The 23,351-nt window shown below is 38.5% G+C and overlaps 1 protein-coding gene and 1 long non-coding RNA gene across 9 annotated transcripts in view; one reads left to right on the top strand and one right to left on the bottom strand.

The window, feature by feature from the left end:
* MBD5 (methyl-CpG binding domain protein 5) overlaps window positions 1–23,351 on the bottom strand; it is a 186,751-nt gene that overhangs the window by 69,343 nt on the left and 94,057 nt on the right. For all 7 annotated transcript variants that reach the window (XM_043894589.1, XM_043894594.1, XM_043894593.1 and 4 more), the window contains exon 3: window positions 2,207–2,380. The gene's annotated coding sequence lies outside the window, so the exon portion shown is untranslated. The remainder of the gene's footprint in view (window positions 1–2,206; window positions 2,381–23,351) is intronic.
* Window positions 2,302–23,351, top strand: part of LOC122688555 — a 45,187-nt gene continuing 24,137 nt past the window's right edge. For both annotated transcript variants that reach the window (XR_006339501.1, XR_006339502.1), the window contains exons 1-2: window positions 2,302–2,402; window positions 17,166–17,340. This is a non-coding gene — a long non-coding RNA (uncharacterized LOC122688555). The remainder of the gene's footprint in view (window positions 2,403–17,165; window positions 17,341–23,351) is intronic.

A 23,351-nucleotide genomic window follows, 5' to 3' on the forward strand; every position in this document is an offset into this window, starting at 1 on the left:
CACCTGTGCCTCCTGCCTTGGGAGCTTGTAGTCTTAATCTCTGGACTGCAGGGAAGTCCTGTAGCTTCATCCTTCTGACCTTGGGTAGGTTTTTACAATGTTCTTTCCTTTTAAAATGGAGATTTTATAGAACTGTTCTGTTTTGGGGATACAATAAGCTAAAAGTCTTAAACCAATACCTAGCACATAATAAATATCTACATTATTATTTATGTGTGTGTATGCTAAGTTGCTTCAGTCATATCTGACTCCTTGCAACCCCATGGACTGTAGCCCACCAGGCTCCTCTGTCCATGGAATTTTCCAGGCAAGAATACTGTAGTGGGTTGCCATTTCCTTCTCCAGGGGATCTTCCCAAACTAGAGATGGAACCCAGGTCTCCCTCATTGTAGGCAGATTCTCTACTGTCTGAGCCACCAGGAAAGTCTACTAGTATTATGCTGTTACTTCTCTATGTGGGGAGAAAGGAGAGTCAGAAAGAACACATTAACCAAAATGGCCTACACAGTACTAACAAAAACTAAGGCTATCCCTTTGGCTGGTTCTAAAAATGCCTCAGCCTGTCACTCTTACTTTTCTGCTTGAAATGCCATCTCTCACCACCACACTCATGTTCTTCATTAAACCAACTTCTGTTCATCTCAGTTTAAATGTCACTTCCTCAGAGAAGCCTTCCTGGTTTCTCCAGTCATTATTTGGCTTTCCAAGTCTAAACTGAGTTTTCTTTATAATCCTCCCTGATAATATTCAGGAATTCACATGCATTACTACACACCACTGAGCTCTTTCTTTGCCCTTGCCAACTCTACATGACTATAAAGGAAACACAATTGAGACAACTAACTTTAAGTTAAAGCTTCCCTTTGTGCTTTTGAAAATATAGAAGGAAAGTGAGAGTTTGTATGCACATGAAGAAAATGCTTACTATGCATTTTACTTTCTTAAAAGTCAAAAAGAGAATAATCACGGATTCCAAATACATATTACTTAAAAAAAATTCAGAGAACTGTCTTAAAGTATAGTAGGTCACAGCAGAACATCTAGGACATAATAAACTCCTTACAACTCTGAGGGAAAATTTATTTACAATTTACTTTGGTATATTAAGCATCAACATACTTGGCTACTTTTGCTATTTTATAGTATAGTAAAGTTTCTCATAAGGATTATTTATAAAAAAAAATACTTGCCTTCATTAACATAATCTTTTTAAGAGTGCAGTAAGCAAGTTGAAGGGGTGATTTTCACATTTTATCTGTGCATGATTGGTATTCTGATTACTCAAGGTGTAGCTCAATAGGCTGAATCATTGTTAAAAAATAATGTATATCAGCTTTTTAAAAATTAAAACTGTACTAAGAATGAAACAAACATGACTTTGGTCTATTTCTGGGTTACACAACATATTGAAACAGCTAATGTTTATGTACTCTTTTACTTAAAAAAATGTTTAGCATTCTTCAATTTACCTGGCAATGAGGTTACTCAAACAGAAAATAGGAAGACTCCTCAGCCACTGGAGAAACAAATACATGTCTCTAAATATGTATAAATATTTAGGAACACTCAAGTCTAATCAACGTCTCTAGCAAATATAATTAAACATTAAAGATAACCATAGTCTAATTAATTATCTGAAAAGTTCTCTTAAGATGCAAGAGGAGGAAGATGGTCTCTGTGTTAATTTTAGAAGGGGGAGCCCGAAACACACAATCTCTAAGTTCCATAAAATAAATGATATTTTACTGTGTTTATTTAGCTTACACATCAGGAATGAAATGAGTAAGTAGTAACACCTGTAGATGGTTAGTGGTGTCACATGAAAAGTGTCTCAAGGAGACTCCATTTAGCATGTGACTGCTCACTGGAATGCTGAAGGTGGCAGAGAAAAGGTAGCAGCCAAAGAAAACTTACGCATAAAACGTTCAATTCAGAGAGGCAGGTAGTTTCAATAGCACAAAACCGGGCATAGAATATTTTACTGAATATGCTGAAGAAAAGCAAAACCTGTAGAAAATAAACTCTCCAATTCAACAAACAGGAACTGGAGAGCAAGATATAAAACCAAGTTACAAACAGGAGGGCTCTAGGCCAAATCTCAGCAGTGGTAGTATTTGGTGCAGGCACAGTTTGAGAATAATAATACAAGTGAATTAACTGACTATTTAAATCAGAAAGCATATGAAAATTTGCATTTCTTGCTTACCTGGGAAACTGGACAATGTGGTAACACTAGGTCAGCATTCCTGCTTTGCAACAATTATCTGGAACAGATCAGCGGCTGCTCCTTCAGACAGGACTCGGCTCTCCAGTTCACTGCAGTGGCTTCCTGCTTCATTCCCACCAGCCTGGCCTCTGTAGGCACTTGGGTTTCCAACCTCTGGAATACAAAGAACCTTAAGGTAAGGCTTGAAGGACAGACTCTAGCCCTTGACAAGAGGTACAGCTTACATTTGTTAATGACCACTTAACCTATACTTCACAGTTTCTTCACATGGGTAGAGGATAAACTCTCAGTGGATATGCATTATTAGTTTATGAAGGAATGCCAGCCAGTAAGCCAGCTAAAAACACAAGCACAGTCAACTTTCTCAATGAAGTTGATTTGACCCCTAGACTTTGGTGATCGTTAAGAGGCAGAGGGTACAGAGAATGCTCATCCAACTTTAATCCTTTTTCTTTCTTTTTTAGTACCATTGTCAGCAATACCACTATTTCAGGAACTTAATGTTGGGATCAAGAATTATGGAACCAAACTGTACATTATCAATATTGAGTTACAAAATGACATTGTCCCCCTGACATTTAAAAGTGCTTTCTTTTAGCAAATAAGAAAAAAATTTGTAAACACTTTCAAAACACTTGAGACCTTATTACTCTTTACTTAATTTTCTCCTAGCCATCAGGGAAACAATGACAAGGCTGCTCCTCAGCTTGGGTTAAATTATCTTTGGTGCAATTTAACTCATTTTGCTCCGTTTCCATAGTCACTGAACAATCTTCTGATTATTTGATGGATTTCACAGAGGCTTTGATATCATTAACTTATGACTTAGGCATCAGATACAAGTATTTCAATCAGTGTAAACAAACGAATCAACAGTCAACTGGTTTATAAATTAAGTTATTGGAAATATAGATGGCCTGTGTCAGACCCTAGAGGCCCATAACCTTGAGAGGAATGGCAAAACCAGTGTTTCTAAATTGGAAGAGTAGGGGTCACATCCTGGACCATAATTACCCCACAGGGTGCTCCTCTAACTTTGGGATGTTTCCAAATATCTGGCCTCCTGTTTCTTTTTCATTTTGGTCCAGAGAAGGACAGGGGACGATGTAGGACAGGGGTAGCAGCATGCTTGAGCAATGCTATTCCTCAGAAAGCAGCCAAGAGAGATAAAGAAACAATTAAGGGATGTGGGACCAAGGTTAAATAACTAAGTTTCTATAATCTTGATATGTTAAAGGTACTCCAGGCATTATACTGAATGTTTTAAGTATTTACTGATAATCAACTATATGTGAAGCACTGTAACAGATACTTGGGACACAGACACAAAGAGAACCTAGCTTCCCCGGTGTCCACCACCCATCCCAGCCCAAGAAGCTTACTGCCTGAGAGGTGGGCATAGGGAATTGGGCAGGTCAGGTAAACAGGTAATTACAATACTGAGTAATACCAGTTGTGATAGGATTAGGTATGGAGTGCTAAAGGAACACAAAGAGCAAGTCTAGTTTTCAGGGAAAGGGGGAGGCAGGATACGTTTAAGGATGCACAGAGGTTACACAGGCAAAGAAAGGTTATTAGGAGACCTGAAACTTTAGCTAATCTATGCAAATGATCCTAGTTTGAAAAGATTAATATTGAAGATTTTATATTTGTTTGGTAATAACAATTCCAATATTCTACTCATTTTTAGCTGGAAAGCAAGCATAAAGTTCTCATTTTCTTAGACCTATTAACCTTGAGATGTAAGTGATGAGGCATTAGTGAATATTTTCCATAGGAAGATCTGGATGCCTGCTCGATGACTTAAATAGAAAATGACCTGACATCTATATGAGCAAATATTGTTCTGCAGAAGAAATACTATGAAAGAATGATGATTGGCCTCTAAGAAAGTGATATTAGATATGACTGTATTGGAAGTAGAAGCTAAAAGAAGCATATATGGATGAGGGAGTCTTATCCTGTAGATAAAGTAGCTCAAAACTGTAACTATATCCTTTAAAAAAAGAAGTCCATAAGTGATGAAAATAAGATGACTACTGTGCTAAAGTTGTTTTAGACAAATGTATAAATAATATTGGCTGATATCCTATCATCGGGGACTTTATACACACACATATCAGCTCATTTAATCTTTGTCACAATAGGTAACCACCACTATTTTTTCTTTTCTAGAGTTCAGAAAATCAAGGCAAGAGAAATTAAATAATCTTATCTTCCCTTTTCCTCTCCAATAATTAATTTCCCCTCTTTCCTAACTTTATTTTTTCTTCTTAGTATTTACCACTATTAATAACGAACTACATATTTTACTATCTATCCTATTATCATCTGTCTCTGATGAGAGTAAGCTTTGTGAACATATGGATATATTAGTCACCATACAGGCAAAGGATTTTCTAGGTGGCCCGAGTGGTAAAGAACCCACCTGCCTGTGCAAGAGACACAGGAGACATGGGTTTGATCCCTGGGTTGGGAAGATTCCCTGGAGGAGGAAACGGCAACCCACTCCACTAGTCTTGCCTGGAGAATCCCATAGACAGAGGAGCCGGAAGATTGCACTCCATGGGGCCACACGAAGTCGGACATGATTGAAGTGACTCAGCATACATAATAGACAAAAATCCTTGCTAATTAAAATGAAAAACAAGTATAATTGATTTACCATGTTGTGCCAATCTCTGCTATACAGCAAAGTGACTCAGTTTCACACATGTATACATTCTTTTTCTGAATATTCTTTTCCGTTATGGTTTCAGTTCAGTCGCTCAGTCGTCTCCAACTCTTTGCGACCCCATAGACTTCAGCACCAGAGAAGGCAATGGCACCCCACTCCAGTGCTCTTGCCTGGGAAATCCCATGGATGGAGGAGCCTGGTGGGCTACAGTCCATGGGGTCGCTAAGAGTCGGACACGACTGAGCAACTTCACTTTCACTTTTCACTTTCATGTTTTGGAGAAGGAAATGGCAACCCATTCCAGTGTTCTTGCCTGGAGAATCCCAGGGACGGGGGAGCCTGGCGGGCTGCCGTAGAGTCGGACACGACTGAAGCGACTTAGCAGCAGCAGCAAAATTTAGCACGCCAGGCTTCCCGGTCCATCACCAACTACCAGAGTCTACTCAAACTCACGTCCATCGCGTCAGTGATGCCATCCAACCATCTCATCCTCTACCGTCCCATTCTCCTCCGGCCTTCAGTCTTTCCCAGCATCAGGGTCTTTTCCAATGAGTCAGTTCTTTGCATCAGGTGGCCAAAGGATTGGAATTTCAGCTTCAGTATCAGTCCTTACAATGAATATTCAGGACTGATTTCCTTTAGGATTGACAGGTTGGATCTCCTTGCAGTCCAAGGGACTCTCAAGAGTCTTCTCCAACACCACAGTTCAAAGCATCAATTTTTTGGCACTCAACTTTCTTTATAGTCTAATGCTCACAACCATACGTGATTACTGGAAAAATCATAGCTTTGACTAGATGGACCTTTGTTGGTAAAGTAATGTCTCTGCTTTTTAATATGCTGTCTAGGTTGGTCAGAGCTTTTCTTCCAAGGAGCAAGCGTCTTTTAATGGCTGCAGTCACCATCTGCAGTGATTTTGGGCCCCCCAAAAATAAAGTCTCTTACTGTTTCCATTGTTTCCCCATCTATTTGCCATGAGGTGATGGGATTGGATGCCATGATCTTAGCTTTCTGAATGTTGAGTTTTACGCCAACTTTTTCACTCTCCTCTTTCACTTTTATCAAGAGGCTCTTTAGTTCCTCTTCACTTTCTGCCATAAGGGTGCTGTCATCTGCATATCTGAGGTCATTGATATTTCTCCCGGCAGTCTTGATTCCAGCTTGTACTTCATCCAGCATGGCATTTCGCATGATGTACTCTGCACAGAAGTTAAATAAGCAAGGTGACAATATACAGCCTTGATGTATTCCTTCCCCCATTTGGAACCAGTCTGTTGTTACATGTCCAGTTCTAATTGTTGCTTCTTGACGTGCATACAGATTTCTCAGAAGGCAGGTCAAGTGGCCTGGTATTCCCATCTCTTTAAGAATTTTCCAGAGTCTGTTGTGATCCACACAGTCAAAGGCTTTGGCATAGTCAATAAAGGCAAAGTGGATGTTTTTCTGAAACTCTTGCTTTTTGGATGATGCAGTGGATGCTGGCAATTTGATCTCTGGTTCCTCTGCTTTTTCTAAATTCAGCTTGAACATCTGGAAGTTCAGTTTGCATACTGTTGAAGCCTGGCTTGGAGAATTTTGACCATTACTCTGCTAGTATGTGAGATGAGTGCAATTGTGCGGTAGTTTGAGCATTCTTTGGCATTGCCTTTCTTTGGGATTAGGATGAAGACTGACCTTTTCCTGTCCATTATGGTTTATCCCAGACTAATTTTTGCTTTGGGTTCAATAGCTCCTTGAACTCTGGTTTTGTATCACTAATTTTTTCTTTTTTTTTAACTTCTTAAATCACAAAGTATAAAATCTTATACATGCTAGAGCCAAAAGTATTGATTGAGTGAATGATGAGTGTTATTAATCAATAAGGGTATACAGAGCCCTTGTCATTGTGGTACTGCACTTGTTACCATGAGATGGGGAAGTAGTGTTTTTAAAGAACTTAGGAACATAAACAGGTAGAAGTATGAGGAATACTTGAGATACAATATAAAAAGTCATATTTCATTACTTTCACTGTTCAAGCATATCAGTTCAGTTCAGTTGAGTCGCTCAGTCGTGTCCGACTCTTTGCGACCCCATGAATCGCAGCACGCCAGGCCTCCCTGTCCATCACCAACTCCTGGAGTTTACTCAAACTCATGCCCACCGAGTCGGTGATGCCATCCAGCCATCTCATCCTTTGTCGTCCCCTTCTCCTCCTGCCCCCAATCCATCCCAGCATCAGGGTCTCTTCCAATGAGTCAACTCTTCACATCAGGTGGCCAAAGTACTGGAGTTTCAGCTTCAGCATCAGTCCTTCCAGTGAACACCCAGGACTGATCTCCTTTAGGGTGGACTGGCTGGATCTCCTTGCAGTCCAAGGGACTCTCAAGAGTCTTCTCCAACACCACAGTTCAAAAGCATCAATTTTTTGGTGCTCAGCTTTCTTCACAGTCCAACTCTCACATCCATACATGACCACTGGAAAAACCATAGCCTTGATCAGATGGACCTTTGTTGGCAAAGTAATGTCTCTGCTTTTTAATATGCTATCTAGGTTGGTCATAACTTTTCTTCCAAGGAGTAAGCGTCTTTTAATTTCATGGCTGCAGTCACCATCCGCAGTGATTTTGGAGCCCCCAAAAGAGAAGTCTGACACTGTTTCCACTGTCTCCTCATCTATTTCCCATGAGGTGATGGGACCAGATGCCATGATCTTAGTTTTCTGAATGTTAAGCTTTAAGCCAACTTTTTCACTCTCCTCTTTCACTTTCATCAAGAGGCTTTTTAGTTCCTCTTCACTTTCTGCCATAAGGGTGGTATCATCTGCATATCTGAGGTTATTGATATTTCCCCCGGCAATCTTGATTTCAGCTTGTGCTTCTTCCAGCCCAATATAATGATGCCTAAAAATGCTTATACACCACACTTCTTAAGACCTCCTAGTATTCTGCTGCATTAATGTTTCTTGGAAATGCCAGAACTGTTCAGAACTCTGCCTATGAACCTGTTGTTCCCTGTGCATAGAATGATTTCCCCCTACTTTTATAAAGCAAACTTCTTTAAGAATAGAACTCCTCCACTATGGCTCTTCCAGTCCTGCTAAGAGTTACCAACCATCTCTTTCTACAGTGCTGTTTTTATGTAACAGCACTCCCCATATTCTTTTACATACTGACATTATCAGGTACTTGGTATAAAAGTAGTATGGTTTGAGTTGACTTTTTTGTTTTTCTCACCTAGAGGGCTTTTTTACTCCCCTACAATATAACCATAAAAAAAGAAAAGTTCTCAATGATATGTTAAAATCACTCAGTGATACACAAGCTGGTTATTTAGCCAAAATCAAATGAGAGCTCAATAGAATCTACTTTTTTTATTTTCAGCTCAACTTCTGGGTTCAGGGGCTATCTTCATTTACTAGAAGAGTACCTGGCAAACAGATATTACCTACTGAATAAATAAATAAATGCCTGTATACAAACCATGGCAATAAATGCTAAATGGCATGGCATAAACTAAATGTACTATAGGAACTCAGAGAAAAGAAATACTAGAAAGAACAATGAATTAACAGGAAGTTTAGTATCCACAATTTTCTAGCTGTATAACTGAGCAAGACATTTAACCTGAGCTTTAATTTTTCAATTTGTTAAGAGTAATGGGCTGAACTAGATCAGTTGTTTTCAAATTATTTTCATTGTAGCTCTCTTTTGTCTAATAAAAATCTAAATGGAACCCCCATTATATAAATAGAGACCACATTATAGTATTATTTATTAGCTTTATAATCTTGAGACAATTGTGATTATCACAGAAAAGCTACTATAAATGGCATCTTTAAAAAAATAGCAAATTTGGCTTTGGCAATATTTAAGACTGTTACAGTCAAAATGGTCTAGATGCTTTAAGGGAGGTAAAGAAAATCTCGTTTCCACTACCGAATGACTTATCTTATCTTTACTCACATCTCTGGTCATGAATACAAAATATGGGCAAGAACCACCCAAAACTTAAATTAAGCAAGAGGACTTACTTTAGTATAATATTGTCACACTGATTTGCCACTGCAGAACTGTAAAGGCCTGATAAGGATATATGGTAGAAAGAAGACTCTTAAGTTGTATTTGTATTTTTTTAATGGCGCATACGTACACTGTAGCTATTCTCTTGCTCGCATAATTTGATCTGGATATATAACAATAGTGGCCTTTCCTGGTGGCTCAGACCGTAAAGAATCTGCCTGCAATTAGGAGACCCAGGTTCAATCCCTGGGTCTGGAAGATCCCCAGGAGAAGGGAATGGTTACCCGCTCCAGTATTCTTGCCTGGTGAATTCCATGAACAGAGGAGCCTGGCAGGCTACAGTCTGTGGGGTTGCAAAGAGTTGGACATAACTGAACAACTAAGCACACATATAACAATGGACTCAATTTTTTTTAACGGCCAGCTAAAAACTTAAAAATAAAAATAATACTCTTAAGAAGTCTAAATAGCTACATGGAAACTGGTGGCAAGGCTTTAGTCAGCAGTTCATAAAATATAACCAAGCAGCACAGTTTTTGTTTCATGATGTGTTTATGTGTTATGATTTGGTATACATCTGAGTGGGCATGCTGTTTTTATGACAGTATTAAAATACTTCATATAATTTTAAAATTTAAATTTATGTCCAACATTGGGAAACTCTGAAGAACCTCCTCTGAGTTAGATGTTCTTCTGATCCTCCTAATGCTGTCATTTCTATGTAAGCTAGAAAAGCAAGAAAGACTATAAAGATGATTTCAATGTCTTCAACTCAATTTATCTATGTTTACCAAGATAAGATATCCATATGGGACAGAGTTGACGGAACTGAAGTGTAGAACTTGTGCTAGGGAGTATCAGAAATACAGCTTTAAAAAACACGTCAGGGCTTCCCTGGTGGTTCAGTGGTTAAGAATCTGCCTTGCAATGCAAGGGACACTGGTTCGATCCTTGGTCTGGGAAGATTCCTTACGCCGTGAAGCAGATAAGCCTGTGTGCCACAACTACTAAGCCCACGAGGAGCAACTACTAAAGCTGGCACATCCTGGAGCCCATGCTCCACAACAAGAGAAGCCATGAGAGTGAGAAGCCCGCATTCCACAACTAGAGAGTAGCTCCCACTCTGTGCCAACTGGAGAAAGCCTGCGCCCAGCAACAAAGACCCAGCACAGCCAAAAATAAACAAATTTAAAAAAAGTCAGTCTTCCTAGTATTGGATGAATCTCTATGAACATAATGCTGAAAACAGTTTTTGTATCAGTGATCCATGACACTTCTAACAACAGCATTGCTGGTGTACAAGTATCTTAATTTATAAATGCAATTTCATTCCTATGTAGTAATTTACTGATAGTGACATCTGTCAGATGGAGAATAACTTTTCAGTGATTTTGTTTTTATTTACTTGAAGAACATATTCTGATTTCAACTACAGAGGAAAGTCTCTTAACTGACCTCCACATAAACAAATCACTGAATTAATCAAAACAGCATTTCCATTTTAAAACAGACAAATGTTTACTTGTGTTCTTATCACTTGAATCATATGCTGTTGACTATCAGTTGTGTTGTTTCCAAAGCTGTCTGAGTCAATAACATTTGCTGGTGTCATTTAGGCATTTAATAAAATGTTTTGTAAACAAATGAAATATAAATAAAAAGAGAGACTATTTCCATGTAAATTAAGTTGAAAGCATAGCTTTTAATACCAGCCTCTTAAAAAATGAGGTTGAATAAGATGGAAAACAGCAGAATCTTGCGAGGAAAACCCTAGAAATTGTGATTAAGAGCACTGATTCTGTACCCAGACTGCTGATATTAAAATTTCGGCTCAGTACTTGGTGTATGACTTAGGCTAAGTTACATGTTTGTTCTTCAATTTTCTCAAGTGCAAAGTGAAGGTAATATTAATACAGTGTTGAAAAAATTGAATAAGTAAAGATTTGTAAAGTACTTAAGTGTCCAGCCCATAGTAAGCACTATGTAAATATTTGGTAAATAAATAAAAATAGCTGGCCATTAAAAAAAACTCAACGGCTCTAAACAACTGAAATCACACACAATGTATCATCTGATCAAATTTCCATAGAACATCACAAGAATGTGATATCCCCAAACATCCCTGTGTTCATAAATTTAAAAAAGAGTCACCTATATATAGATAGCAGTGAAAGCCAATTTGAGTTCAACAATCATAAATTTAAGGCAGAATCCAAAATGTGACTTTATTCATCAGAACATGAGTTATCAGACAAGACAGCAGTATGGACGGAACCAGACCTCTGACTTATTGAGTATATAGGCATAGGAAAAACAAAAACAGACCATATGATTTCTGCAATTTACTAGCAAACTATTCTAAAAAACATACACACTCACTCACATAGAGTGGGGCAAGAGAGAATGATATAGTAAATATGGCAAAATGTTAATTGCTGAATTTGTGTGAATAGAGTTCTTTGCACTGCTGCAGCTTCTTGGTAAATCTGAAATAATCTCAAGTTAATAAGTTTTAAAAAATGTAAGAAAATCACAAACAAAAATAAAATAGGACCATGGTTTTGAAGAGGGGTGAGTAAAAGACAGAGGGGCAATGAAGTCTGAGATATGGCAAATGTGTTACTAAAATATGGAACATAGAATCTAAGCTGGAATAACAGTTTATATGAAGTTAAAGGAGCTTCCCAGGTAGTGCCGTGGTAAAGAATCTGCCTGCCAATGCAGGAGACACAAGAGACAAACGGGTTCCATCCCTGGGTCAGGAAGATCCTCTGGAGAAGGAAATGGCAATCCACTCCGGTACTCTTGCCTGGGAAATCCCATGGACAGAGGAGCCTGGTGGGCCACAGTCCAGGGGGCTGCAAAGAGTCAGACACGACCAAGCGCGCGCGTGCACACAGACACAGACATACACAGACACACACACACACACGAAGTTAAAGAACATGCAGTACAGGTATCAGAGGAGGAAGAAAGGAACTACGAGTATGCGAGAGGCAGGAGAAACAGTCTAACCTGAAGAAGTTAAAATGCCAGGAAGACAAAACGTAGACTTTTAAAAATTATAAGGCAAAGTGATCAAATGCTCAAACAAATAACGAAGAAAGAAAACTTCCATTTCAGGTCAGAGAAAGTTAATATAATGGGCTATTTTACTTTTGAATCTCGTTTCTATCTCCTGCTAACCACCCTAGACTCACATCTTGGTTGGAATAACAAGCTTAAAGAATCGTTCATACAAAAAGGAAAAAAAAAAGAGGAGGAAACAAAGAAAACTCCAATTCACCTTGCATGAATGGAGGACTAAATTTGAGACAGGGATAGGTAGAGAGGGAAAAAACCTCCCGGAGCAGTTGATAAAAATGTGTCCTTTCCTATGTGTTTATATGGAATTGGCTTGGTCTTGAATATTTAGTCAGACAAATGAGGTATGATTAATAAATGTAAAGACAACATGATCATTTTCCTAGAGAACCCAAACTGGAAAATTATTAGAACCAAAGAGGAAAGGATTTAGAAGGTAGTTGTTGTTGTTCACTTGCCCAGTCTTGTCTGACTCTTTGTGACCCCATGGATTGCAGCTTGCCTCCCTGTCCCTTACCATCTCCCGGAGTTTGTCCTAGCTCATGTTCATTGCATTGATGATGCTGCCCAGCCATCTCATCCTTTGACACCCTCTTCTTCTTCCACTGTCAACCTTTCCCAGCAACAGGGGCTTTTCCAATGAGTCGTCTGTTCACATCGGATGACCAAAATACTGGAGCTTCACCTTCAGTATCAGTCCTTCCAGTGAATGTTCAGGAGTGATCTCCCTTAAGATTGACTGGTTTGACCTCCTTGCTGTCCAAGGGACTTTCAGGAGTTTTCTCAAGCAACACAGTCTGAAGGCATCAAGTTTTTTGCATTCTGCCTTCTTTACAGTACAGCTCTCACAACCATACATGATCACTTGACTATACAGATTTTGTCAGCAGAGTAATGTTTCTGCTTTTCAATACACTGTCCTGGTTTGTCATCTCTTTCCTGCCAAGAAGCAATTGTCTTATGATTTCATGGCTGCAGTCAGCGTTCGCAGTGATTTTGGAGCCCAAGAAGAGGAAATCTGTCACTACTTCCACCCTTCCCTTTCTATTTGCCTTGCAGTAATAGGGCCGGATGCCATGATCTTTTTGGTCTTTAGTCTTAAGCCAGCTTTTTCACTCTCCTCCTTCACCCTCATCAAGAGGCTCTTTAGTTTCTCTTCATTTTCTGCCATTAGAGTGGTATCATTTATATACCTGAGGTTGTTGATATTTCTCCTGCCTATCTGGATTCCGGCTTGTAACTTATCCAGCCCAGCATTTCTCATGATGTGCTCACCCTGTTAAACAAACAACGTGACAGCAGACAGCCCTGTCCTACTCCTTTCTTGATCTTGAGCCAATCAGTTGTTTCATACAGGGTTCTAACTGTTGCTTCTTGACCTGCATACAAGTTTCTCAGGAGACAGGTAAGATGGTCTAGTATTCCATCTCTCTAAGAGCTTTCCACAGTTTGCCATGATCCACACAGTCAAAGGCTTTAGTGTAGCTGATGAAACAGAGATAGATGTTTTTCTGAAATTCCCTTGCTTTCTCTATAGTCCAGCAAATGTTGGCAATTTGATCTCTAGTTCCTCTTCCTTTTCTAAACTTAGCTTGGGCATCTGGAAGTTCTTGGTTCACAGAATGCTGAAGCCTAGCTTGCAAGATTTTAAGCATGACCTTACTAGGATGGGAGATGAGTGCAACTTAGAAGGTAGTGGGGTATAAAACAAGAACCAAACAAAACAAGAAAAGAAGGGGATAACTGCTCTATCAGTTAAATATTTTAATAAGCTGTAGTATTGGTGCTAGAATAGGCAAGTAGTATAATAGAAGAGACTGGCCACCAAAAACCCCATAGATATGCAAATTCAGTTGATGATAGAGGTGGCATTTTTATTTTTTTGTGGTGGCATTTTATAATCAGTTGGGAAAGGATGACCAATTCAATATATGGTGTTGGGACAACTGTATACTCGGGGGAAAAGATGAGTTACTTTTATAACTCATGTGATTCACAAAAATGCATTTCAGATGATTCAAGACTTAAGCCAAAACAAAAACTAAATCAAATTAAAATATAAATGCAGTAATACAATATAAAAGAATATGTGTATCTGTATCATATTTATGAAAGTCTTCTAAAGGAGATACAAAAAGCAAATACCATAATGAAAAAGACTGTTAAATTTGACTACATCAAAATTTAAAACTTCTGTTCAGCAAAAGGATCACCCAAAAACTGAAAAGAAAACTGATGGGCTGGGGAAAACACCTGCAACATATATAACAGTCTAAAGCATTGGTACCTAGAATATATAAAGAACTTCCAAAAAGCAATAAAAAAGATAAAGAGCCCCAAAGAAACACTGACAGTAAATACGGATAGGCTGAGAAGAGGATGTGATGGAATTCCAGTTGAGCTATTTCACATCCTGAAAGATGATGCTGTGGAAGTGCTGCACTCAATATGCCAGCAAATTTGGAAAACTCAGCAGTGGCCACAGGACTGGAAAAGGTCAGTTTTCATTCCAATCCATAAGAAAGGCAATGCCAAAGAATGCTCAAACTACTGCACAATTGCACTCATCTCACATGCTAGTAAAGTAATGCTCAAAATTTTCCAAGCCAGGCTTCAGCAATATGTGAACCGAGAATTTCCAGATGTTCAAGCTAGTTTTAGAAAAGGCAGAGGAACCAGAGATCAAATTGCCAACATCTGCTGGATCATCAAAAAAGCAAGAGAGTTCCAGAAAAACATCTATTTCTGCTTTATTGACTATGCCAAAGCCTTCGACTGTGTGGATTACAATAAACTGTGGAAAATTCTGAGAGATGGGAATACCAGACCACCTCACCTGCCTCTTGAGAAACTTGTATGCAGGTCAGGAAGCAACAGTTAGAACTGGACATGGAACAACAGACTGGTTCCAAATAGGAAAAGGAGTACATCAAGGCTGTATATTGTCACCCTGCTTATTTAACTTATATGCAGAGTACATCATAAGAAATGCTGGGCTGGAAGAAGCACAAGCTGGAATCAAGATTGCCGGGAAAAATATCAACAACCTCATATAAGCAGATGACACCACCTTTATGGCAGAAAGTGAAGAGGAACTAAAAAGCCTCTTGATGAAGGTGAAAGAGGAGAGTGAAAAAGCTGGCTTAAAGCTCAACGTTCAGAAAACTAAGATCATGGCATCTGGTCCCATCACTTCATGGGAAATAGATGGGGAGACAGTGGAAACAGTGTCAGACTTTATTTTTTTGGGCTCCAAAATCACTGCAGATGGTGACTGCAGCCATGAAATTAAAAGATGCTTACTCCTTGGAAGGAAAGTTATGACCAACCTAGACAGCATATTAAAAAGCAGAGACATCACTTTGCCAACAAAGGCCCATCTGGTCAAGGCTACGGTTTTTCCAGTGGTCATGTATGGATGTGAGAGTTGGACTGTGAGGAAAGCTGAGCGCCGAAGAATTGATGCTTTTGAACTATGGTATTGGAGAAGACTCTTGAGAGTCCCTTGGACTGCAAGGAGATCCAACCAACCCATCCTAAAGGAAATCAGTCCTGGGTGTTCACTGGAAGGACTGATGCTGAAGCTGAAACTCCAATACTTTGGCCACCTCATACGAAGAGTTGACTCATTGGAAAGACCCTGATGCTGGGAGGGATTGGGGGCAGGAGGAGAAGGGGACGACAGAGGATGAGATGGCTGGATGGCATCACCGACTCGGTGGGCATTAGTTTGAGTAAACTCCAGGAGTTGGTGATGGACAGGGAGGCCTGGCGTGCTGTTGATTCATGTCCGCAAAGAGTCGGACACGACTGAGCGACTGAACTGAACTGAACTGAGAAGAGGACATGTGAAAGACCTGTGAGCTTAAGATGTTCAATCTTAGCAGTAATCATAAAATGCAAGATAAAGCAATAAAGAAGTATCACTTTTCACTTGTACGATGCATATTTTTAAAAGACTGGCAATAGCAAGTTTGTTCAAGAGTATGGGAAAACTGCTAAAGTTAAACTGCTGCTAGAAGGACCAACCATTACCTCCTTTTAGGAAGGTAACGTATAGCATCTGGACAAACTTAAGATATACATATCCTCTGAAATAGTAACTCCTCTTCTTCATCATGCCTGGAAAAATAATCATGCCTGGAAAAATAAACAAATATAAGCACAAAAAATTATGTAAAATGATATTCACTGATCATTAGAGTGAAAAATACAAAACAACCTAAATGCCTATAAGTAGGGAATGGGCAAATAAAATTCATGATAATACAACACTTAAGAGAGGTGGTCTTACAGTGATTGGAACAATTTCTAAGACATACTGTTAAGTGAGTTGAGATTCTAAAAGTGAAAACATTTAGAATGGGGATCACTAATGTACTCCTATGGAGAGACCAACAGGATAGAATGCTATTCACTGAAAAGGCATGAAGCAAAGACAAACCATTAACAATGAACATTCCCAGCATAAGACTTAAGATTTAAAACACCACAGTCCAACTAAAAGAAACAAGACCTCCAGTTGGCTGTGATGCACAGACTTGCTTAAGGCAGGGGAAAAAAAAAAAAATCAAATTCCTATGAATTTTCCTAGGCATTGGAGGGTGATTAATGTACTACTATTTAAAAGACATCCAGCATCTACCAGGCAATGAAAGCCACTTTGATGATTCATTTAATTATGACAATGCCAGGGTAAGTATTATGGGTTCCATTATACAGATAAAGAAAGTGAGGCTCAAAAGTTAGGTATCCTTCTTCTAACTAATAACTGCTATTTGAAGTGAGGTCTGGAGAACACCATCAGTCTGTAAGAACAGTGTGTGAAAGCGTGAGAAACTGTGGTAGCAATGTACAGAGTCATGCTATGTTTGCTCAATCTTAGAATAACATCTGGCCTTGAAAAAAAGATGTAGAATTTTAAAAAACTCTATTTCTTTTTCTTTAAAAGAATGTTCCTAAAAAAAAACCCCAAACATTTAAGCTACATTTAAAATCATACATAAGGATGTAGTACTTTTTGTATCTATTGATGGTGAAATTAGGTTCCTTTTCATGTCAAATGCCATGAATTTTCAACCTTTCTTCCTTGGGTGGCTTTAGTATGTTATCTTCAGAGACTAAAATTACATGTTAGTTCAAAGAAACATGTACTGAGTATCTACTATATATCTAGGTGCTGAAAAACAAGTAACACAAGGTATGCTCCCTCAAAACCTGAGGAATAACTTTTGGAAACCACTTGGGAGCTTCACTCAGGAGGCATGAAGCAATCAAGTATTTAGGACAAAATTATGTTTATTTGTGGCACTCTACAAAAGCTGAAGTTCTACTTTCCAGAACCGAATCAGGTATGAATTTTAACATATTATACAGAGGTGTATATGGTCCAATTATGCAAATCAAATACTGTTTTCACTGCCTATTAACGTGGGCTTTAATATTTTATAGCAAAAAACCTAGGATATTAAGTATAAGCCTTTATAAAATCATTTGATTTTGTTTACTTTTATTATATAAATGTCCTTGGAATTCTTCAGCTTATAATTCAATGTTTTCCCTTGATGACTTAAGGTATTTAAAATTCTTTTTTGGACCAAGAGTGAAAACATGGCAGTAACCTTGATACTAACACTGAACACAGAGTGTGTTACATTTGAGTTTTAGGAACACTCAGCATGGCAGAAATCTTGGGAATCTGGAGCAACTTAAGAGGTTAAAACACTAAAGTTGGCTTAGGAGGCTTTAGGAATATTAGGAGATGAGATGATGCAAGCAATTTTATCTCTGGAAAAATCAATCTAATGTTAATGAAAAGATTTCCATGACAACCTGATACAGAGGCAAAGAGGCAGAATAAAAAGATAAAAGATGTTTTTAGTTCTAACTATGGGTATTGTTTGAAGACTTTATTGAAGCTTTCTGTTTCTAAACTTCAATTGGAATATGTTTTAATACCTTTATTTTTAGTTTTCAAGAAGGATACTGATGACCCAGATTAACCTGTAAACTAATAAACTAGTCTCTATTGACCTAAAGAGTCAAAGTTACTGGAATAAGTTGTGTAACTTTTAGGAGCCTTTATTAATTCTAGTTCATAGTTGAGCAGTAATACTATTTATTGATCCATTTTTTTTTGGTCAGAAAGATATTCAGATTTGAGTTAGAAAGCAGATGTTGACATATAAGTCATCAATTAAACAGAGCAGGCAACAATAAAACATACCTATGAATTTTTACAATAAAAACAAAAGAGACAAATAAAAGGAATTTACTTAGTTTATAAAGAAATAATCATGAAAGCTTCAAGTAAATTTCAAATTTAAATTACCAGGTCATTTCTTACTAGTAATAAACAATTAATAAATAGATTCAAAGATGTGACTGCAATGATAATTCTAATGATTCAGGCATGAACACTTCAAAAGACAACTATAGCAATAATTTTAAGTGTGAACACTTTAATAGACAGTATCTTTTTTTTTTTTTTTCTGCATTGCATGGCTGATAGGATCTTAATTCCCTGACCAGGGATCAAACCTGGGTCATGGTTGTGAAAGCGCTGACTCCTAAGTACTGGGCCACAGGGAACTCTCCCCCTACCTCGATTTTCTTTTCCAACAGACACTATCAGTTTTGAGGGAAAAAAAAGCCAGGATATTTTAATACAAGTACTTTGATTTAACTGTATTATAAAATTAGTGCTGAATGATAGATAAAATCCCATACTATTTCATATTTTCAACCTTATTTTTTATCAGACATCACAATAGCTCACGACTACATAAATTCTATTTTTCTAGAAAAAAATTTAGAACCCTCAATCTACTTCATATATATATATGACCATACATATAAGTATATAAATAAACACACATACACATAAAATGTCAGAAAGCCACTGAGAAATTTCATATTACCAACTCTTCATTAATCTCACAAAATACAAAGACTTGTCATTAACAATTAAAAGTGAAATTATATGTCGTCAAAATGCATGTTGTGAGATGTCACTGTTTTTAATCCTTTCCATTTGTTCAGCTATAGATGTGTGAGAGTACTTGGGTCAATCTGAACCAGTAATTCAGATAATGAGAATTTTACAATACTTTTATCCCTTTCTTTCACTGGACTTTTTAATACTTCAGAGTTAAAGAAAATCTTTGTTGAAAAGAGAGTCTTTTTCTAAGTTTTATGATTGGCTTATAATATGGTTATTCATTCATTCATACAAAAGTATATGAACGGGGTATAAAATCAAATGAGATCAAATTCTTCATTAGGGCCTACTATACACCAGACATAGTTCTAGGTACTAGGAATACTACAATTGGGAGGCTTATGCTGTAGAGGTTAAGACCAAAAATCAATAAACAAATATATAAATAAAATAACTACAAGTCATGTGAGGTGCTATGAAAGAAATAAAGAAGGCTCTGAGAGAAAACAAGGGTAAGGAGTGGGAAAGATCTCCTTTAGAGGGATTCCTGAAGAAGTCCTCTCTGAGGAGGTAAAATTTAAGTGAGACCTGAAAGACAAGAGAGAAACTGGGCATGAGAAGGGAATAAGGGGAACAGTTGTTTTCTAGGTAACAGAAACAGCATGTGCGAAATTTCAGAGGTGGACGAGTTGGGTGTGTTCCAGAAACTGAAGGAAGATCCATGGTGGTGGAATGTAATGAGTGAAGTGGGGAGTGGCATGAGATGAGGCTGGAGAAATAAGCAGGGAGGGAAGCATGTAGGGTCTTATTTTTCATAATCATGCTGTGAATTTTATTTTAATTGCAATGGGAAGTTGTCAAAAATATAAGCATAGGAGTAATATGACTTTAATTGCACTTTCAGAAGGTATCTCTTTTTTGCTGTGTTAAGAATGGATTGGAAGAAGCAATGGCTAGAAGTCTTTGTGATAAAGGCTGATAGCCTGATAAAATTTTGGATGCTTGTTCATAACTGCCTCTTAAAACTATTTCTTTGTATTAAGCTGTGACTAATAACAACAGGTGTGGGTTTCTCAGGTTGTTCAGGGCTGAAGACTCCACCTTCAATGCAGGAGATGCAGGTTTGATACCTGGGTTGGGAAGATTCCCTGAAGAAGGAAATGGCAACCCACTCCAGTATTCTTGCCTGGGAAATCTCATGGACAGGGAAGCCTGGGGGGCTACAGCTGACAGGGCTGCATAAGAGTAGCGCATGACCTAGTGACTGAACAGTAACAACAATAGTAACAGGTTTAATTATGATTCCCCTTAATGGGTCACAACCTTGTCGTGGCAAAGGAGCTTGCGTATATCAATGAAGCTATGAGCCGTGCCATGCAGATCCAGCCAAGGGTCAGGGTCATAGTGGAGAGTTCTGGAAAATCATGTCTACTGGAGGAGGAAATGGCAACCCACTTCAGTATTCTTGCCTTGAGAACCCCATGAACAGTATAAAAAGGCAAAAAAATATGACATGGGAAGATGAGTTCCCCCAGGTTGGAAGGTGTCCAATATGCTACTGGAGAAGAGCGGAGAGCAGTTACTAATAGCTCCAGAAAGAATGAAGCACCTGTGCCAAAGTGGAAACAATGCTCAACTATGTATGTGTCCAGTGGTGAAAGCAAAGTCCGATGCTGTAAAGAACAATACTGCATAGGAACCTGGAATGTTAGGCCCATGAATCAAGGTAAATTGGAAGTGGTCAAAACCCCCCAAATCAATGATCTTTTAAAACATAAGGATCAGAAGACAAAAGTATGGGGGCCACTTCATGGGAAATAGAAGGGGAAAAAGTGGAAATAGTGACAGATTTTATTTTCTTGGGCTTCAAAATCACTGTGGACCGTGACTGCAGCCATGCAATTAAAAGACACTTGCTTCTTGGAAAAAAAGCTATGACAAACCTAGACAGTATATTAAAAAGCAGAAACATCACTTTGCCAACAAAGGTCCATATGGTCAAAGCTATGGATTTTCCAGTAGTCATGCACAGATGGGAGAGTTGTACCAGAAGGAAGGTTGAGCGCTGAAGAATTCATGCTTTTGAACTGTGATGCTGAAGACTCTTGAGTCTCCCGGACGGCAAGGAGCTCACACCTGTCAATCCTAAAGGAAATCAACTCAGTACTCATTGGGAGGACTGATGCCGAAGATCCAATACTTCGGCCACCTGATGCGAAGAGCTGACTCATTGGAAAAGACCCTGATGCTGGGAAAGACTGAAGGCGAAGGAGAAGGGGGTGGCAGAGGATGAGATGGTTGGATAGCATCACTGACTCAGTGGCCATAAATCTGACCAAACTCTGGGAGACAGTGGGGGACAGGGAAACCTGACATGCTGCAATCCATGGGGTCACAAAGAGTTGGATACGCTTAGCAAATGAACAACAACAACAATTATGAGTGGAGAAACGGGTCATGTTGGAGATTGTAATAGCATAGGAAGTGTACATTGGGCATGGTCCCATAGTTATCTTAGACTTTGGAAAAGCATATTTCAAAATATTCAAAGAGAAAGAAATGCACATTTTTAGCATCTATTATAATGAATGCAAAGAAGGTTTTGAAATTAAAAAATAAAAGGACACTCTGACCATGACCATATATCTAGCCTAAGCAGAAAGCTGAAGGAACCAATGTTACACAGAGGCTCAAGGAGTTGCAGAGAGTTTTCCATGTGGCTTAGGTATAAAGAGGTAATATTTCAAAAGCAAAATAAAAGTCATATAAACCTAAGATTCAGCCTTTAAGACCTTATGTGATTGACTTCTTAATACTTCCCTGACTGCATTTTGTACCACTCTCTTCTTTGTAAATGGCTCTAATTGTGTCCTTCTTCCAGTTCCTTGACTGTGTATATAAGCCCAAACTTATTCTTTGGGTTTTAGTAGCTGCTATTCCATCTTCTAAACTCTTCTAATACTTGAGTTCAACTATCATTTCAAAATGCCATCTTCTTTTTTTTAATCACAGCCCACATTCTTAACTAAAATAACCTGTTTCTATATTTACTGTCTTTCTCTAATCAATTGCATCTAAGCAATAGAACAAGGCCTTTGTCTACCCTTTCATGACATGATCCTCAGTGCTTAACACAACTTCTGGCACATTATAGGTTTTCAGTAAATATTTACTGAGTGGAAAGGAGGAAGAAAAGTAGAAGGAAAAGAAGGGAAAAATGAGAAGGCATCAGAGAAGAATACAAAAATTTTTATCAAGTTCAGAATGAATTGAGCTTTAGAGAAATCCTAAAAATACAAAAGGAACTTTTAAAGTTATGATTGGAACAAGAAGAGGATTAAGAGAAAATCTTTTACTTTGATAAACACTAAAATAATAAAATGAAATTAAAAGAGAATTAGATTTCAATTTTGTTTTCATCAAAGAGACAAATCTTATGTCAAAATGAAAAACTAATTTGATTAAGAATAAATCAGAGAGGACTCTGGCTTGTAGCCAAGATGGAACAACAGGGGTCATATTTGCCCTCGAGCCTGAAATAATAACAACAAAAAACAGATAAAATATATGAAGGAAGGGTTTTTAAGACATTAGATATCAGTCAATCAAGGACAGTGACTTTTCAGAAATAGGAAGCAGAAGAAATGAGCCCTAAAACTGTCCTAGCTTATTGACCTGGGTGAGTTTCCAGTCTGTGTGCAGACAGTGAACCCAGTTGGAGGTCAGCAGAGTAAGTTGAGGAGATGTAGCTGAAGAGTCAGTGACAATCAAGGCGATGTGAATCTACAGGGCAGAATGCCAGAGAAGGAAGAGCGGCAGAGAGAGAAATGAAGAAATCTGGGGAGAATTCCCTTTGAGTATCCATCAGAGTACATCAGTGCATGTATATGAGGAAAATAACAGAGGCTGAGGAAAGAAGCCTGGCTTGGAGCATTTTCCAAGCCAGCCTTCAACAGTATGTGAACTGTGAACTTCCAGATGTTCAAGCTGAATTTAGAAAAGGCTGAGGAAATGAAAGTCACTCAGTCGTGTCTGACTCTTTGTGACCCCACGGCCTATCCAGTCCATGGAATTCTCTAGGCTAGAATACTGGAGTGGGTAGCCTTTCCCTTCTCCAGAGGATCTTTCCAACCCAGGGATTGAACCGAGGTCTCCTGCATTGCAGGTGGATTCCTTACCAGCTGAGCCACAAGGGGAGCCCAAGAATAATGGAGTAGGTAGCCAATCCCTTCTCCCAGGAATTTCCCAACCCAGGAATCAAACCGGGGTCTCCTGCACTGCAGGCAGATTGTTTACCAACTGAGCTATCAGGGAAGAGGAACCAGAGATCAAATTGCCAGCATCCACCAGATCATCGAAAAAGCAAGAGAGTTCCAGAAAAACATCTATTTCTGCTTTATTGACTATGCTAAAGTCTTTGTG

The sequence above is a fragment of the Cervus elaphus genome, chromosome 33 (genome assembly GCF_910594005.1).
Source record: "Cervus elaphus chromosome 33, mCerEla1.1, whole genome shotgun sequence".
Classification (NCBI taxonomy): domain Eukaryota; kingdom Metazoa; phylum Chordata; class Mammalia; order Artiodactyla; family Cervidae; genus Cervus; species Cervus elaphus.